We start from the raw sequence: 19804 nt of genomic DNA on the forward strand, positions 1-19804 counted from the left end.
CCGATTTGTACTTCCCAAGCGCTTAGTACAGTGCTCTGCACATAGTAAGCGCTCAATAAATACGATTGATGATGATGAATGCCTGTTTCCCCTCGCACTTAAACAGTGAGCTCCAAGGTCTAGGTCTGACCTCATTATCTTGTAACTACCCGAGGGTTTAATCCAGTGCTTGGCACTTGGTAAGCGCCGCTTTCATTCAATCATATTGAGCACTTACTGTGTGCAGAGCACTGTACTAAGCGTTTGGGAAGTACAAGTCGGCAACACACAGAGACGGTCCCTACCCAACAGCGGGCTCACAGTCTAGAAGGGGGGAGACAGACAACAAAACCAAACATATTAACAAAATAAAATAAATAGAATAAATATGCACAAATAAAATGAATAGAGTAATAAATACATACAAACATATATACATATATACAGGTGCTGTGGGGAGGGGAAGGAGGTAAGGCAGGGTGATTGGGGGGAGAGGAAGGAGGGGGCTCAGTCTGGGGAGGGAGGAGCTTAATAAATACAATTATTACTGATTTTTAGTTTACTCAGTATGACTGCCAGTAAAATCCTGCCTCATTCTGGAACTTACAACCATTCCTAACGACTGATAAAAGGCACAGAAAAGCCTTGCCTGATAGGCTGCTGAGGAAACTTTCCTGTATCTTTGCTTTCTATATTTTAAAAATCTCTCTCTTTCCAGAAGCAGGATAACCATTTTTTCATATTTGTTAGGCACTTACAGTATGTCAGGCACTGTATTAAACGGAGTGTAGCTTCATTCATTCATGCAATAGTATTTATTGAGTGGTTACTGTGTGCAGAGCACTGCGCTTAGAACAGTGCTTTGCACATAGTAAGCGCTTAATAAATGCCATTATTATTATTACTAAGCACTTGGGAGGTACAAGTTGGCAATCGTATTTATTGAGTGCTTACTGTGTGCAGAGCACTGTACTAAGCGCTTGGGAGGTACAAGTTGGTGACATATAGAGACGGTCCCTACTCAACAACAGGCTCACAGTCTAGAAGGGGAAGGCAGACAATAAAACAAAACATGTAGACAAGTGTCAAAACCGTCAGAATAAATAGAATTATAGCTAGATGCGCATCATTAACAAAATAAATAGAGTAGTAAATATGGACAATTTAAATAGAGTTATAAATCTGTACAAACATATACAAGTGCTGTGGGGAGGGGAAGGAGGTAGGGCAGAGGGAAGGGGAGTGATGGGGATGGAGCTTGTAGCTAATCAAGTTGGATACAGTCCCATGTCCCTCATAGGGCTCACAGTCTTAATCCCTATTTTATAAATGAGGTAACTGAGGCCCAGAGAAGTGAAGTGACTTGCCCAAGGTCATACAGCAGCCAAGTGGTGGAGCTGGGATGAACCCATGACCTCTGACTCCCAAGCCCAGGCTCTTTCCACTGAGCCACGTTGCTTCTCTAAAGAATGAAAAAAAATCACAAAGAAGGGTGCAGTAACTGAGGCACCGAGAAGTTGAGTGACTTGCCCAAAGTCACACAGCAGACAAGTGGCAGAGCTGGGATTAGAACCCATTACCTCGGACTCCCAAGCCCATATTCTTTCCACTAAGCCACACTGCTTGTCTCTCTCTATATATACATCTATATGTATATATTCTCTATATCTATCTATCATCTATTCTTTATCTATCTATCACCCCTGGGAAACAGGACTTTTGTTTAAAGTCTCAGCCGGCTTTATAATAATAATAGCATTTATTAAGCGCTTACTGTGTGCAAAGCACTGTTCTAAGCGCTGGGGAGGTTACGAGGCGATGAGGTTGTCCCACGGGGGGCTCGCAGTTTTAATCCCCATTTTACAGATGAGGGAACTGAGGTCCAGAGACGTGAAGATCAGGTTGTACGACGGGGGGGGGGGGGGGGTTCACCGTCTTCATCCCCATTTTACAGATGAGGGAACTGAGGCCCAGAGAAGCGAAGTGCCAATGCCCAAAGTCACCCAGCTGGCAATTGGCGGAGGCGGGATTTGAACCCATGACCTCGGACTCCAAATCAATCAATCGTATGTATTGAGCGATTACTGTGTGCAGAGCACTGTACTAAGCGCTTGGGACGTACAACTTGGCAACATATAGAGACAGTCCCTACCCAACAGTGGGCTCACAGTCTAAAAGGGGGAGACAGACAACAAAACCAAACATACTAACAAAATAAAATCAATAGAATAGATATGTACAAGTAAAATAAATAAATAAATAGAGTAATAAATATGTACAAACATATATATAGAGACAGTCCCTACCCAACAGTGGGCTCACAGTCTAAGAGGGGGAGACAGAGAACAAAACCAAACATACTAATAAAATAAATAGAATAGATATGTACAAGTAAAATAAATAAATAGAGTAATAAAGGCTCTTTCCACTGAGCCACGCTGCTTCTTTTTAACAGCAGGCTTGAAGAAGTTCCAATGAAGTCAAAGAAAACGAAGACAATAGGGCCCTTAAAGTAAACTGCAAATGCCTCTGCGGGGGAGTCGACACCAATAACAAAAGAATCGAAAGAATGACCTGCTCCTTTTCTTTTTTTTTTTGTGTGTGTGTGTGTGTCCCCTAACTCAGACCGGTTGCAATGGGCGGCCCATTTTCAAAAGAATGCAGATTGGGCCCGAACTCCCGAATCTTTTCAGCTGCAAAGGAGGGGGCCGGCTCAGGGCGCAGAAGGAAATTCTGGCTTCAGATGGACGTGATCAGGTTTCCTAGTGATGGGAAGGATTTTTCCATTGCCAGCCCACTGTTGGGTAGGGACTGTCTCTATATGTTGCCAACTTGGACTTCCCAAGCGCTTAGTACAGTGCTCTGCACACAGTAAGCGCTCAATAAATATGATTGATTGATTGATTGATTGATTGATTTCCAAGCCTGGCTGTTTCCCCCAAATCTGCTTCTGTAACTTGGGAGAGGTTTGAAGGCCTCGGGGGCGGCGCACGGGACCCGCCTCGGCCGCTGGAGGGCGCTGCCCGCGCGGCCCCGGCCGCGGTAGAGATCTATCCGCTTCCATCGGATGGTAGCAACAGCCGCCGCGGCGCCGACCAATCACAGGCCGGGCTGTGTCGCCCGCCGGCCAATCCCAGGCCTGGCCGTGTCGCCCGCCGGCCAATCCCGAGCCGGGCTGTATCGCCCGCTCGACCAATCCCGGGCCGCGCTGCGTCGCCCGCCGACCAATCACGGCCCGGGCTGCGCTCGTTTGAGCGTTGAGGAGGGGGGAGCGGAGGGGGTTGGGAAGAGCCTTTGTCGCTCGGTCGCTGGGACGAAAAGCCGAGCGTGCTACCGCGCATGCGCGGTTGGCCCCGGCGTTGGAAGGGACTGCCCGATCCGCTTTTCCGGGTTTTGCAGGCGACCGGGAAGATTGACAGGAGGGACGCAGTGGAGTCAACGCAGGAAGGGGAAAAAAAAAAAATCACATTTTCTTTTTAAAGACCGGCTAACACGAGAGGGGAAAAAAACAACAACAGGGAAAGGAGAAAGGGGAAAGCGCTAACCAAAGGGGAAAAATAAAAAAACAGGGAAAGAAGGGGAAATTTATATGGAGGCCTGTCAATCAGTCATCAATCGTATTTATTGAGCGCTTACTGTGTGCAGAGCACTGTACTAAGCGCTTGGGAAGTACAAGTTGGCAACATATAGGGACAGTTTAGTTCATTCATTCAATCGTATTTATTAATAATAATAATAATGTTGGTATTTGTCAAGCGCTTACTATGTGCAAAGCACTGTTCTAAGCGCTGGGGTAGATACAAGGTCATCCCCTCAATCAATCAGTCGTATTTATTGAGCGCCTACTGTGTGCAGAGCACTGTACTAAGCGCTTGGGTAGTACAAGTTGGCAACATATAGAGACGGTCCCTACCCAACAGCGGGCTCACAGTCTAGAAGGGGGAGACGAACAACAGAACGAAACACATTAACAAAATAAAATAGACTAGTAAATATGGAGAAGCAGCGTGGCTCAGTGGAAAGAGCCCGGGCTTTGGAGTCAGAGGTCATGGGTTCAAATCCCGGCTCCGCCACATGTCTGCTGTGTGACCATGGGCAAGTCACTTAACTTTTCTGAGCCTCAGTTACCTCATTTGTAAAATGGGGATTGACTGTTAGCCCCACGTGGGACAACCTAATCACGTTGTATCCCCTCCAGTAGTTAGAACAGTGCTTTGCACATAGTAAGCACTTAACAAATGCCATCATTATTATTATTACAAGTAAAATAGAGTAATAAATAAGTACAAACATATACATATATACAGGTGCTGTGGGGAAGGGAAGGAGGTAAGGCGAGGGGGAGGAGGGGGAGATAATAATAATAATTGGCATTTGTTAAGCACTTACTATGTGCAAAGCACTGTTCTAAGCGCTGGGGAGGATACAGGGTGATCAGGTTGTCCCATGTGGGGCTCACAGTCTTAATCCCCATTTTACAGATGAGGTAACTGAGGCCCAGAGAAGTTAAGTGACTTGCCCAAGATCACACAGCAGACATGTGGCGGAGTCGGGATTCGAACCCATGACCTCTGACTCCAAAGCCCGTGCTTTTTCCACTGAGCCACGCTGCTGGGAGATGAAGCAGGGGGCTCAGTCTGCTTCCCTTGTAACCTCCCCAGCACTTAGAACAGCGCCTGGCACATGGTAAGCGCCGAACAAATGCCATCCTTCTTAATAAATAGGTTTGAATGGATGAAAAAATACCATCATTATTCTTGGTATGGATGCATGGGGGGTCCGGCGGTGTCCCCCGTACCTTGAGCCTCCCCAGCTCCTCAATCAATCAATCAATCACTCAATCGTATTTATTGAGCACTTACTGTGTGCAGAGCACTGTACTAAGCGCTTGGGAAGCCCAAGCTGGCAAGTACAAGTGTGGCTCCTCGCCACACTTGCTCAGGTTGGGGGCCTTGCGGTTCCACTTGCCCTTCAGCTGTCCATTGTCTGTTGTCTTTGTTGTCTGTTGTAGACCGTGAGCCTCTTGTTAGGTAGGGATCATCTCTATTTGTTGCCGAATTGTACTTCCCAAGCGCTTAGTACAGTGCTCTGCACACAGTAAGAGCTCAATAAATATGATGGAATGGATGAACATTGAGCAGGCAACATTTGGGATTCCAAAGGCACAGGCAGAGTAAGCGCAAATGCACATAGTGTTTAAAAAGTTCCTCCTTTTTTTTGAAAAAAAAAAAAAGGGTAACCCTAATCAAAGGGAAGGCAGAGTCATATTTTTGGGAAGTGACAATCGATCATCATCATCATCAACCGTATTTATTGAGCGCTTACTGTGTGCAGAGCACTGTACTAAGCGCTTGGGAAGTACAAATTGGCAACATATAGAGACAGTCCCTACCCACCAGTGGGCTCACAGTCTAAATTAAACTGTTGTATCGTGCTCTTCCCAAGGACTAGGGAAGCAGCGTGGCTCAGTGGAAAGAGCCCGGGCTTTGGAGTCAGAAATCATGGGTTCAAATCCCGGCTCCGCCACTAGTCAGCTGTGTGACTTTGGGCAAGTCACCTAACTTCTCTGGGCCTCAGTTACCTCATCTGCAAAATGGGGATTAAGACTGCGGGCCCCCAATGGGACAACCTGATCACCTTGTAACCTCCCCAGCACTTAGAACAGTGCTTTGCACATAGTAAGTGCTTAATAAATGCCATCATTATTACTATTAACAGGGTGCTGTACCCAGTAAGTGATGCCTTTAATGGATTTAATGGCTCAGTGGAAAGAGCCCGGGCTTTGGAATCAGAGGTCATGGGTTCGAATCCCACCTCTGCCACTTGTCAGCTCCGTGAATTTGGGCAAGTCACTTCACTTTTCTGGGCCTCAGTTAACTCATCTGTAAAATGGGGATGAAGACTGTGAGCCCCACATGGGACAACCTGATCACCTTGTATCCCCCCCCCAGCGCTTAAAACAGTGCTTTGCACATAGTAAGCACTTAACAAATGCCATTATTATCCGGCGCTTAGAACAGTGCTTTGCACATAGTAAGCGCTTTAACAAATGCCATTATTATTATTTAATGAGTGCTTATTCATTCATTCGTATTTATTGAGCGCTTACTGTGTGCAGAGCATTGTGCTAAGCTCTTGGAAAGCACAATTCAGATGTTTACTGGATGCAGAGCGCTGTAGTAAACGTTTGAGTAGAACAGAGTTAATAGACCCGATCCCTGCTCTAGAGGTTTTTCTTTGCTGATGGCTATATTAGGAAGTATGTGGGATGATGACGATGATGATGACGACTGCAGAGTCCGAAGGCTGCAAGGTAAACCAATGCCCTATTTAGCCCTGGCACAATATCTAGTAAGGACGCTGCCAGCATTTTCAAATTTAAGATTTCTTTTCATTCATTGTCGTATTTATTGAACGCTTACTGTGTGCAGAGTAATAATAATGATGGCATTTGTTAAGTGCTTACTATGTGCAAAGCACTGTTCTAAGCACTGGGGGAAAAACAAGGCGATCAAATTGTCCCACGGGGGATTCAAAGTCTTAATCCCCATTTTACAGATGAGTTAACTGAGGCCCAGAGAAGTTAAGTGACTTGCCCAAATTCACGGAGCTGACAAGTGGCAGAGCCGGGATTAGAACCCATGACCTCTGGCTCCCAAGCCCGGGCACTTTCCACAGAGCCATGCTGCTTCAAAGTGTCTCTATGTGCTGCCAACATGTACTTCCCAAGCGCTTAGTACAGTGCTCTGCACACAGTAAGCGCTCAATAAATACTATTGATTACTGTACTAAGCACTTCGAAAGCAGAGAGGCAGCGTGGCTCAGTGGAAAGACCCCGGGCTTTGGAGTCAGAGGTCATGGGTTCAAATCCCAGCTCCACTAATTGTCAGCTGTGTGACTTTGGGCAAGTCGCTTAACTTCTCTGTGCCTCAGTTACCTCATCTGTAAAATGAGGATTAAGACTGTGAGCCTGCCATGGGACAACCTGATCACCTTGTTACCTCCCCAGTGCTTAGAACAGTGCTTTGCACATAGTAAGCGCTTAATAAATCATCATCATCATCAATCGTATTTATTGAGCGCTTACTATGTGCAGAGCACTGTACTAAGCGCTTGGGAAGTACAAATTGGCAACATATAGAGACAGTCCCTACCCAACAGTGGGCTCACAGTCTAAAATGCCATCATTATTATTATTATTTCAATTTGGCAACAGATAGAGACAGTCCTTACCCAACAACTGGCTCATAATCAATCAATCAATCAATCGTATTTATTGAGCGCTTACTGTGTGCAGAGCACTGTACTAAGCGCTTGGGAAGTACAAGTTGGCAACATATAGAGACGTTCCCTACGCAACAGTGGGCTCACAGTCTAGAAGGGGGGAGACAGACAACAAAAGAAACCAAGTAGACAGGCGTCAATGGCATCAAAATTAACAGATATATACACATCATTAATAAAACAAATGGAATAATAACTGCGTACAAATATACACAGTATACTTCTTACACAATATACTTCTTGTCTCTGACTCAGTTCTCACACAGGCTCTTTCTGCACATGCCCCAACTCATGACTGTCTTCAGTTTTGACCTCCCCCTTCTAGACTGTGAGCCCACTGTTGGGTAGGGACGGTCTCTATATGTTGCCAACTTGTACTTCCCAAGCGCTTAGTACAGTGCTCTGCACACAGTAAGCGCTCAATAAATACGATTGATGATGATGATGATGATGGCTGGCTCTCCAGTAAGCACCTCTGTAGTTTGATGGGGAAAAGGGAAGCAGTGGGGCTCAGTGGAAAGAGCCCGGGCTTTGGAGTCAGAGGTCAGGGGTTCAAATCCCGGCTCCGCCAATTGTCAGCTGTGTGACTTTGGGCAAGTCACTTCACTTCTCTGGGCCTCAGTTTCCTCATCTGTAAAATGGGGATTAAGACTGTGAACCCCCCGTGGGACAACCTGATCACCTCGTAACCTCCCCAGCGCTTAGAACAGTGCTCTGCACATAGTAAGTGCTTAATAAATGCCATCATTATTTATTTATTATTAGTTGTGGCATTTGTGAAGCGCTTACCGTTTGCTAGGCACTGTACTAAGCGCTGGGGTGTATACAAGCATATCAGTTTGGACACAGTCCCTGTCCCACACTGGGCTCACAGTCTCAATCCCCATTTTCCAGATGAGGTATCTGAAGCCCAAAGAAGTTAGGTGACTTGAGCAGGGTCACACACAGCAGACAAGTGGCATTCATTCATTCATTCAATCGTAATCATCATCCTCAATCGGATTTATTGAGCGCTTACTGTGTGCAGAGCACTGTACTAAACGCTTGGGAAGTACAAGTTGGCAACATATAGAGACAGTCCCTACCCAACATTGGGCTCACAGTCTAAATGGGGGAGACAGAGAACAAAACCAAATATACTAACAAAAGTAAATAAATAGAATAGATATGTACAAGTAAAATAAATAAATAAATAAATAGAGTAATAAATATGTACAAACATATATACATATATACAGGTGCTGTGGGGAAGGGAAGGAGGTAAGATGGGGGGATGGAGAGGGGGATGGAGGGGGAGAGGAAGGAAGGGGCTCAGTCTGGGAAGGCCTCCTGGAGGAGGTGAGCTCTCAGTAGGGCTCAATCGTATTTATTGAGCACTTACTGTGTGCAGAGCACTGTTCTAAGCGCTTGGGAAGTACAAGTTGGCAACATATAGAGACGGTCCCTACCCAACAACGGGCTCACAGTCTAGAAGGGAGAGACAGACAACAAAAGAAAACATGTCAGAGGTCATGGGTTCAAATCCTGGCTCCGCCAGTTGCCAGCTGTGTAACTTTGGGCAAGTCACTTCACTTCTCTGGGCCTCAGTTCCCTCATCTGGAAAATGGGGATGAAGACTATTAGCCCCCCGTGGGACACAGTAAGCGCTCAATCAATACGATTGATTGATTGATTGATTGATTGACAACCAGGCCTGTGCTCTAGCCACTCTGCCATGCTGCTTCTCTGGAAAGGACGGGGAAGGAAAGGAAAGGGAAGGGAAGGGAAGCAGTAGGCGGGACATACATTCCTGGAGTCCAATACTCCTCCTATATTTCCATCTAACTCCCCCTTTCTCTGCTCTAGGACAGATCACACCATCAGGAGAGCCATTTTCTTCTTTTAGCTAATGTGACTCCCTCCTCCTCCATCTGATTGTTCCCTAAAGCTCCGCTTAGATCATTTTTGATGACAGTGTTTAGGCTGGTCGCCTGAAATCCAGCTGCATCTTTCATTTCTTGCATTTGCATTTTTGCTGTTTCTTTCCTCTTTCCGTATGTGTTTATTGCCAGACTTCTCCTTCCCTTGCTTATTGTTAGATTGTGAGCCCCTCGGGAATCAATCAATCAATCAATCAATCAATCAATCATTCTAGAAGGGGGAGACAGAGAACAAAACCAAACATATTAACAAAATAAAAGAAATATATCTACATTTCATCCCTGTACGTCTTTTCCCGGAGATTACTACAGGGATTTGCATTGTTTGCACTTAATTAATACTGATTCTACCCCGACGATTACTAGATAGGTGTAGAAGGGGAGGCATCTACATCTCTGCAAATGCCAAACACACCACTCCTTCCTTTCATTGCTATTTTGGGAAATTTACAACCTGGGGAAGCTGAAAAGGAGAGAGGGACACCCTGCTACTTCATCATCAATGGTATTTATTGAGTGCTTACTGTGTGCAGAGCACTGTACTGAGCGGTTGGGAGACTAATAATAATAATAATAATAATAATAATAATGGTACTTAAGCACTGTTCTAAGCGCTGGGGGGGTTACAAGGTGATCAGGTTGTCCCATGGGGGGCTCACAGTCTTCATCCCCATTTTACAGATGAGGGAACTGAGGCACAGAGAAGTGAAGTGACTTGCCCAAAGTCACACAGCTGACAATCGGCGGAGCCGGGATTTGAACCCATGACCTCTGAATCCAAAGCCCGGGCTCTTTCCCCTGAGCCATGCTGCTTCTCTAGACTGTGACTAGACTAGACTGTGAGCCCGCTGTTGGGTAGGGACCGTCTCTGTATGTTGCCAACTTGTACTTCCCAGGCGCTTAGTACAGTGCTGTGCACACAGTAAGCGCTCAATAAATACGATTGAATGAATGAATAAATGAATAGAGTTGGTAGAGGTGCTACTTCCATCAATAAATATCTGGGTAGCAGGGGCATCAACCAATCAATCATATTTATTGAGCACTTGTGCAAAGCACTGTACTAATAAATAATAATAATAATAATAATAATAATAATAATAATAATAATGGCATTTATTAAGCGCTTACTATGTGCACAGCACATAGTACTTCTAAATACTAAGTGCTTGGCAGTGTACAATGTAACAGAGTCAGGGGACACGTTCCCTTCCCACTACGAACTTATAGTCTCGAGGGCGACACAGACATTATTACAGGGCCATGGAGGAAAATAGGGTTTATGCCATGGGTTGGGGGTTGGAAACAGACCTCCGATCGCCAATGAAATCATCATCAGACACTGTGCAAATTTTCAGTCGATGAAGTCTGCATTTTTTTAAGTCGATACTGCCTCAGTCACCTCATCTGTAAAATGGGGATGAACCGTGAGCCTTATATGGGACGAGAACTGCATCCAATCTGATCGTGCTGTATTCACTCCAGCACTTACAGTCTACTTACTGGCACTTCACATCATCATCAATCGTATTTATTGAGCGCTTACTATGTGCTCTGCTTGTGCACATAGTAAGCACAAATACCATTAACAAATACCATTAAAACAGTGCTTTGCACATAGTAAGCGCTTAACAAATACCAACATTATTATTATTATTATTATTAAAATGAACAAACACTTAAATAACCTGAAACACCTAATCACCTGGGGAGAAGCTGCTGGAGTATTTTCCTCAAGGTGTCATTCATTCAATCGTATTTATTGAGCGCTTGCTGTGTGCAGAGCACTGTACTAAGCGCTCATCCTAAGTGTCCTCACCCAGCCACGGTAGCCCCCCTCTGGACGGTGATCAGGATCGTTGAGCCATTCAATCGTAAATATTGAGTGCTAACTGTGTGCAAAGCACTGTACTAAACGCTTGGGAGATACAATCCCTGCCCACAAGGAGCTCACTCTTCCAACTGCTTAGTACAGTACTCTGCATACAATAAGCGCTCAATACATGTGATCGATTGATGGCTCAGGTCGCAGAGAAGTGAGGGTGTTCTGCTAATAATAATAATAATAATGGTATTTGTTAAGCGCTATGTGCAAAGCACTGTTCTAAGCGCTTGGGGAGGTTAAAGGTGATCAGGTTGTCCCACGGGGGGCTCACAGTTTTAATCCCCATTTTACAGATGAGGAAACTGAGGCCCAGAGAAATTCAGTGACTTGCCCAAAGTCACACAGCTGACAGTTGGCGGAGCCAGGATTTGAACCCATGACCTCTGACTCCAAAGCCCGGGCTCTTTCCACTGAGCCACGCTGCTTCTCCAAAAGCCCTGACCCCGACGTGATTCGAACACACAGCTTTCTGATCTGGAGTCAGACGCGCTACCGTTGTGGCACGAGGTCCTGCATCTCCATTCTGGTGAAGAGCCCTGTGCTACGGATGAACTTTGGCTTCCCTGTCAATTAATCAATCATCAATCATATTTACTGAGTGCTTACTACTACTACTACTACTACTACTAATAATAATGATGGCATTTATTAAGCGCTTACTATGTGCAAAGCACTGTTCTAAGCGCTGGGGAGGAAACAAGGCGATGGGGTTGTCCCACAAGGGGCTCACAGTCTTAATCCCCATTTTACCGATGAGGTAACTGAGGCCCAGAGAAGTGACTTGCCCAAAGTCACACAGCTGACAATCAGCGGGATTTGAACCCACAACCTCTGACTCCCAAGCCCGGGCTCTTTCCACCGAGCCACGCTGCTTCTCGACTATGTGCAGAACAGTCACTTGTATTTATTGAGCACGTACGGAGCGCAGGACATCTTTATTGAGCACTTGGGAAAGTGAGAAGCAGCGCGGCTCAGTGGCACGGGCTTGGGAGTCAGAGGTCATGGGTTCTAATCCCGGCTCCGCCACTAGTCTGCTGTGTGACTTCGGGCAAGTCACTCAACTTCTCTGTGCCTCAGTTAACTCACCTGTAAAATGGGGATAAAGATTGTGTGCCCCCCATGGGACAACCTGATCACCTTGTATCGCCCCCAGCTCTCGGAACATTGCTTCGCCCCTAGTAAGCGCTTAACGAATAACCATCATTATTATTATATAAAAAAAGGAACGGAAGTGAAGTTCCCAACTGAAAGCTATGCTCCCATTCCACTTTTCCTGCTTCCGACCTTTATCGCTGGCAACATCAGCCGTAAATTGGAATTGCTTCATCCAGACCGACTCATGCCCGCCTAGGCCAGGTCAGAGATAAATATTCCCTTTGCACGTCGGGAATTGTCGAACAGCACAGAGGAAGACGGAGATGGACTGTGGATTGTGCTCCAGACTGTAAGCTCCTTGTGGGCAGGGAACTTTGCTGTTTCATGATAATGATGGCGTTTATTAAGCGCTTGCTACGTGCCAAGCACTGCTCTAAGCGCTGATCTACCCCAGCTTGGCACGTCGTAAGTGCTTAACAAATACCACCATTATTATTATTATTAGAAGCCGTGTGGCTCAATTATTATTATTATTAGAATTATTATTACTCTATTTATTTATTTATTTATTTATTTGTACATATCTATTCTATTTATTTTATTTTGTTAGTATGTTTGGTTTTGTTCTCTGTCTCCCCCCTTTTAGACCGTGAGCCCACTGCTGGGTAGGGACTGTCTCTATATGTTGCCAATTTGTCAATTATTATTATTATTAGAATTATTATTACTCTGTTTATTTATTTATTTTATTTGTACATATCTATTCTATTTATTTTATTTTGTTAGTATGTTTGGTTTTGTTCTCTGTCTCCCCCTTTTAGACTGTGAGCCCACTGTTGGGTAGGGACCGTCTCTATATGTTGCCATTTGTACTTCCCAAGCGCTTAGTACAGTGCTCTGCACATAGTAAGCGCTCAATAAATACGATTGATGATGATGATGATGATTAGAAGCAGCGTGGCTCAGTGGAAAGAGCCCGGGCTTTGGCATCAGAGGGCATGGGTTCAAATCCCGGCTCTGCTACTTGTCAGCTGTGTGACTCTGGGCACTTAACTTCTCACTTAACTTCACTTAATCAAGCAATCAATCGTATTTATTGAGCGCTTACTGTGTGCAGAGCACTGTACTAAGCGCTTTGGAAGTCCAAGTTGGCAACATATAGAGACAGTCCCTACCCAACAGTGGGCTCACAGTCTAGAAGGGGGAGACAGAGAACAAAACATATTAACAAAATAAAATAGAATAGATACGTACAAGTAAAATAGAGTAATAACTTCTCTGTGCCTCAGTGACCTCATCTGTAAAATGGGGATTAAGACTGTGAGCCCCCCTGTGGGACAACCTGATGACCTTGTAACCTCTCCAGTGCTTAGAACAGTGCTTTGCACATAGTAAGCGCTTAATAAATGCCATCGTTATTTATTTAATAATAAACAGACACATTCCTAAGCTCTTGGGTGACTGCATTAGAATTGGCAGACACATTCCCTGCCCACATAGAGCTTACAGTCTAGAGGGGGGGTTGGACATCAGTATGAATGATTTGTAATAGTTTAAAGATATGTAATTTAAGGGTACGCATCTAAATGCTTTGGTGTTGGGGGTATTGGTTTATTTATTGAGCCCTTCACTGGGCCATGCTTCTTTCCCACCCCGCTTCATTTGTTCATTCATTCATTCATTCAATCGTATTTATTGAGTGATTACTGTGTGCAGAGCACTGTACTAAGTGCTTGGGAAGTCCAAGTTGGCAATGTATAGAGACGGTCCCTACCCAACAGTGGGCTCACAGTCCAGACTCAATCAATCGTATTTATTGAGCGCTTACTGTGTGCAGAGCACTGTACTAAGTGCTTGGGACGTCCAAGTTGGCAACATATAGAGATGGTCCCTACCCAACAGTGGGCTCACAGTCCAGAATCAATCAATCGTATTTATTGAGCGCTTACTGTGTGCAGAGCACTGTACTGAGCGCTTGGGAAGTACAAGCTGGCAACATATAGAGATGGTCTATAGAGACAGAAGACTGTCAATCAATAAGACAAGGCAATAAGACAATCTAGAAGACTGTCAATCAACCCATAAGACAATCAATCAATATGATTGAATGAATGAAAATTGAGCGCTTACTGTGTGCAGAGCATTGTACTAAACGCTTGGGAAGTACAAGTTGGCAACATATAGAGACAGTCTGTAGAGACAGAGACAGAAGACTGTCAACCAACCAATAAGACAAGGTAATAAGACAATCTAGAAGACTGTCAATCAATCCATAATACAATCAATCAATACGATTGAATGAATGAATGAATGAATGAAAATCGAGCCCTTACTGTGTGCAGAGCACTGTCCTAAGCGCTTGGGAAGTACAAGTTGGCAACATATAGAGACAGTCTGTAGAGACAGAGACAGGAGACTGTCAATCAATCAATAAGACAAGGCAATAAGACAGTCTAGAAGACTGTCAATCAACCCATAAGACAATCAATACGATTGAATGAATGAATGAATGAAAATTGAGCACTTGCTGTGTGCAGAGCACTGTAGTAAGCGCTTGGGAAGTACAAGTTGGCAACATATAGAGACAGTCTATAGAGACAGAGATGGAAGACTGTCAATCAATCAATAAGACAAGGCAATAAGACAATCTAGAAGACTGTCAATCTGTGCACACAGTAAGCGCTCAATAAATACGATTGAATGAATGAATGAATAAGACAATCAATACGATTGAATGAATGAATGAATGAAAATTGAGCGCTTCCTCAATCAATCAATCAATCGTATTTATTGAGTGCTTACTATGTGCAGAGCACTGTACTAAGCGCTTGGGAAGTACAAGTTGGCAACATATAGAGACGGTCCCTACCCAACATGTGCAGAGCACTGTAGTAAGCGCTTCCCCTCATCCATTCATTCATTCGTTCGTTTATTCACGCATGCATTCATCATCAGTCGTATTTGTTGAGCGCTTACTATGTGCAGAGCACTGTACTAAGCGCTGTCCCGCAGCAGGGGGAGGCGCCCCCGCTTGGGCAGGAGGTTGGAAGGACTCTGGAGCTATTACTATTATTCTATTTATTTATTACCCTATTTATTTTACTTGTACATATCTATTCTATTTATTTTGTTAGTATGTTTGGTTTTGTTCTCTGTCTCCCCCTTCTAGACTGTGAGCCCACTGTTGGGTAGGGACCGTCTATGTTGCCAATTTGTACTTCCCAAGCGCTTAGTCCAGTGCTGTGCACACAGTAAGCCCTCAATAAATACGATTGATTGATTGATCGATTGATTGAAGCGACTTGCCCAAGGCCACACAGCAGACAAGTGGTGGAGAGGGGATTAGAACACCCCCTTCTAGACTGTGAGCCCGCTGTTGGGTAGGGACCGTCTCTATATGTTGCCAACGTGTACTTCCCAAGCGCCTAGTCCAGTGCTCTGCACACAGTAAGCGCTCAATAAATACGATTGATTGATTGATTGATTGATTGATTGAAGCGACTTGCCCAAGGCCACACAGCAGACAAGTGGTGGAGAGGGGATTAGAACTCCCCCTTTTAGACTGTGAGCCCGCTGTTGGGTAGGGACTGTCTCTATATGTTGCCAACGTGTACTTCCCAAGCGCCTAGTACAGTGCTCTGCACACAGTAAGCGCTCAATCAATACGATTGATTGATTGATTGAAGCGACTTGCCCAAGGCCACACAGCAGACAAGTGGTGGAGAGGGGATTAGAACTCCCCCTTTTAGACTGTGAGCTCATTGCTGGGTAGGGACCGCCTCTATATGTTGCCAACTTGTACTTCCCAAGCGCTTAGTACAGTGCTCTGCACACAGTAAGCGCTCAATCAATACGATTGATTGATTGATTGATTGAAGTGACTTGCCCAAGGCCACACAGCAGACAAGTGGTGGAGAGGGGATTAGAACTCCCCCTTTTAGACTGTGAGCCCGCTGTTGGGTAGGGACCGTCTCTATATGTTGCCAACTTGTACTTCCCAAGCGCTTAGTACAGTGCTCTGCACACAGTGAGCGCTCAATCAATACGATTGATTGATTGATTGAAGTGACTTGCCCAAGGCCACACAGCAGACAAGTGGTGGAGAGGGGATTAGAACTCCCCCTTCTAGACTGTGAGCCCGCTGTTGGGTAGGGACCGTCTCTATATGTTGCCAACTTGTACTTCCCAAGCGCTTAGTACAGTGCTCTGCACACAGTAAGCGCTCAATAAATACGATTGATGATGATGATGTATATGTATATATGGTTGTCATATGTATATATGGTTGTACATATTTATTACTCTATTTATTTATTTATTTTACTTGTACATTTCTATCCTATTTTATTTTGTTGGTATGTTTGGTTCTGTTCTCTGTCTCCCCCTTTTAGACTGTGAGCCCACTGTTGGGTAGGGACTGTCTCTATGTGTTGCCAATTTGTACTTCCCAAGCGCTTAGTACAGTGCTCTGCACATAGTAAGCGCTCAATAAATACGATTGATTGATTGATTGATTGATGATGGAGCTTGAGCGCTCCAGGCCGTGGACGGGCGGGAAAGAGAGGCGGGAGCGGTCGGCAGGGGGCGCGCGCGCGCGCAGGGCGGGGGTGGGGGTGGGGGCGCCTCCGGACGCTCGCAAAGCCCGGACCGGCTCGGGCGGACCGGAGTCGGCTCCATCGCGCGGCTGCGGCGGGCGGGCCGTCCGGCTCCTGGATCAGGGCTCCGGGTTCCGGCCCAGCCCGGGAAGCGGGCGGGAAAACACGGAGGGCGGGCTCCGGACGGGGGGCGGGCCCCCGCGCGAGACTCCGGGGGGGGGGGGGGGGGCGCGCGCGGCACTGGGCATGCGCACAAGCGGCGCCGCGCGCCGCGCCCCGCGCCAGTAGGGAACTACCCGCCGCGCGCGTCCCATCGCCCGCCCGCCCGCGCCGCCCGTACCGCGCCGAGCCGAGCCACCCGAAGGAGGAAGCCCAAGGCCGCCCGGTAAGGCCGCTCCCCCCGGGGACGGGACGGGACGGGACGGGAGGGAAGGAGCCCGGGCCTGCACCCAGACCCACGGACGGACGGCCGTTCATGCATTCATTCGTTCACTTATGCATTCATCCGTTCGTTCATTTATTTATTCATGCACTCATTCATTTATTTTTTCATGCATTCATGCATTCGTTCATTTATTTATTCGTGCATTCGTTCGCTCGTCCATTTCTTCACTCATGCGTGCATTGATTCATTCCTTCATTTCTTCGCTCGTGCGTGCATTGATTCATTCCTTCATTTCTTCATTCATGCCTTCGTTCGTTCATTTCTTCATTCATGCCTTCATTCGTTCATTTCTTCATTCATGCATTCATTCGTTCATTTCTTCATTCATGCATTCATTCGTTCATTTCTTCATTCATGCATTCATTCGTTCATTTCTTCATTCATGCATCCATTCGTTCATTTCTACATTCATGCCTTCATTCCTTCATTTCCTCATTCATGCATTCATTCCTTCATTTCTTCATTCATGCCTTCATTCGTTCATTTCTTCATTCATGCCTTCCTTCGTTCATTTCTTCATTCATGCCTTCATTCGTTCATTTCTTCATTCATTCATTCATTCGTTCATTTCTTCATTCATGCATTCATTCGTTCATTTCTTCATTCATGCCTTCATTCGTTCATTTTTTCATTCATGCATTCATTCGTTCATTTCTTCATTCATGCATTCATTCGTTCATTTCTGCATTCATGCCTTCATTCGTTCATTTCCTCATTCATGCATTCATTCCTTCATTTCTTCATTCATGCATTCATTCCTTCATTTCTTCATTCATGCCTTCATTCGTTCATTTCTTCATTCATGCATTCATTCGTTCATTTCTTCATTTATGCATTCATTCGTTCATTTCTTCATTCATCCATTACATTCGTGCATTTCTTCATTCATGCATTCATTCGTTCATTTCTTCATTCGTTCGTTCATTTCTTCATTCATCCGTTCACTTCATTCATGCATTCGTTCGTTCGTTCATTTCTTCATGCAAGCATTCATTCATTCGTTCATTTATTCACGGATGCATTCATCATCAGTCGTATTTGTTGAGCGCTTACTATGTGCAGAGCACTGTACTAAGCGTTTTGCATTCATTTATTCACGCATGCATTCATTCGTTCACTTATGCGTGTATGGGCTTATTTATTCATGTAGTCATGCGTTCATTTATGCATGCATGCAGTCATGCGTTCATTTATTTATGCACACATGCAGTCATGCATTCATGTGTTCATCTATGCTTGCATGCATTCACGTGCTCATTCGTGCATGCACCAATGCACGCATGCGTTCATGTGTGCATGTACCCATGCATGCATGTGTTCATTTATTCATGCATGCATGCATTCGTGCGTTTATTTATTCATGCATACATGTATTCATCCATTCGTTTATTCATTCATGCATTCGTCCATTCCTTTATTCATGCATTCGTCTCTTTAATCATTCATGCATCCATTCGTTCATTCATTCACCCACTCACACTGATGGAGCATGGACTGTGCGCAGAACCCCCACCCAAGCGGCCCTCCGCACTCCCTGGGCCTGGGCCAGGACCGCCTCTCCCTGTTCACCATTTGTCCTCACCCTAGCGCCTAATACAGCACTCTAAACACAGTAAGCACTCAATCAATATGATGGAATGAATGAATGAATGAATGAATGAGTGTTCCTGAATTGGGCTCTCCCAAGCGCTTAGTACAGCACTCTGCACACAGTAAGCACTCAATCAATACAATGGAATGAATGTTGCTGAATTGGACTCTCCCAAGCGATTAGTACAGTGCTCTGCACACGGCGCTCAATCAATACAGTGGGATGAATGAATGAATGTTGCTGAATTGGACTCTCCCTAGCGCTTAGTGCAGTGCTCTGCACACAGTAAGCGCTCAATCGATACGATGGAATGGATGAGTGAATGTGCTGAATTGGACTCTCCCAAGCGCTGAGTCCAGCGCTTTGCACACCTTAAGCGCTCAATAAGTACAAGCGCTAGTGACAGCGGCCTCCCCAATCTCCTCGTCGTCGTCCTCCCCATCCCCGGCCTCCAGGCAGGGGGAGAGCAGTGTCCTAACCGCCCTGCTGTGGTGCTGGGCTCTGTACTGAGCACCGGGACAAGCCATGGGCAGGTGCAAACCTGCTTTGGCTGGCCGGGAGTGGGGGGTCCCTTCTTCCGTCCAGTGGGGGGGCCTAGGACCCTGCTACTTGTCTTCTTTTGTTTTCTGTCTCCCCCTTTTAGAGTGTGAGCCCCTTGTTGGGTAGGGCCCGTCTCTATCTGTGGCCAATTTATACTTCCCAAGCGCCTAGTACAGTGCTCAGCGCACAGTGAGCACTCAATAAGTGTCATTGGTTGAATGAAAGGACCCACGGTTGGGGTTGGGGTCCGGCTCGGGTCCTGTATAACGTCCTTGGGGCGAGGACGGAGCCCACATCGCCACCCTCCAGGACCGACCCAGCACCCGGGTGAGTGACCAGTCAATCAACCGTATTTATTGAGCGCTTACTGTGTGCAGAGCGCTGTACTAAGCGCTTGGGAAGTACAAGTTGGCAACATACAGAGACGGTCCCGACCCAACAGTGGGCTCACAGTCTAGAAGACCCCAGGAG

General features: G+C 45.8%; 1 protein-coding gene across 4 annotated transcripts in view; it reads left to right on the plus strand.

Moving 5' to 3' along the window:
* The first annotated feature begins 17087 nt into the window (after positions 1–17087).
* ZNF518B (zinc finger protein 518B) overlaps positions 17088–19804 on the plus strand; it is a 31597-nt gene continuing 28880 nt past the window's right edge. For 3 of the 4 annotated variants that reach the window (XM_038745600.1, XM_038745598.1, XM_038745601.1), the window contains exon 1: positions 17088–17142. The gene's annotated coding sequence lies outside the window, so the exon portion shown is untranslated. The remainder of the gene's footprint in view (positions 17143–19804) is intronic. The other variant, XM_038745599.1, reaches the window with a different exon arrangement.

The sequence above is a fragment of the Tachyglossus aculeatus genome, chromosome 4, assembly GCF_015852505.1.
Source record: "Tachyglossus aculeatus isolate mTacAcu1 chromosome 4, mTacAcu1.pri, whole genome shotgun sequence".
Lineage (NCBI taxonomy): Eukaryota > Metazoa > Chordata > Mammalia > Monotremata > Tachyglossidae > Tachyglossus > Tachyglossus aculeatus.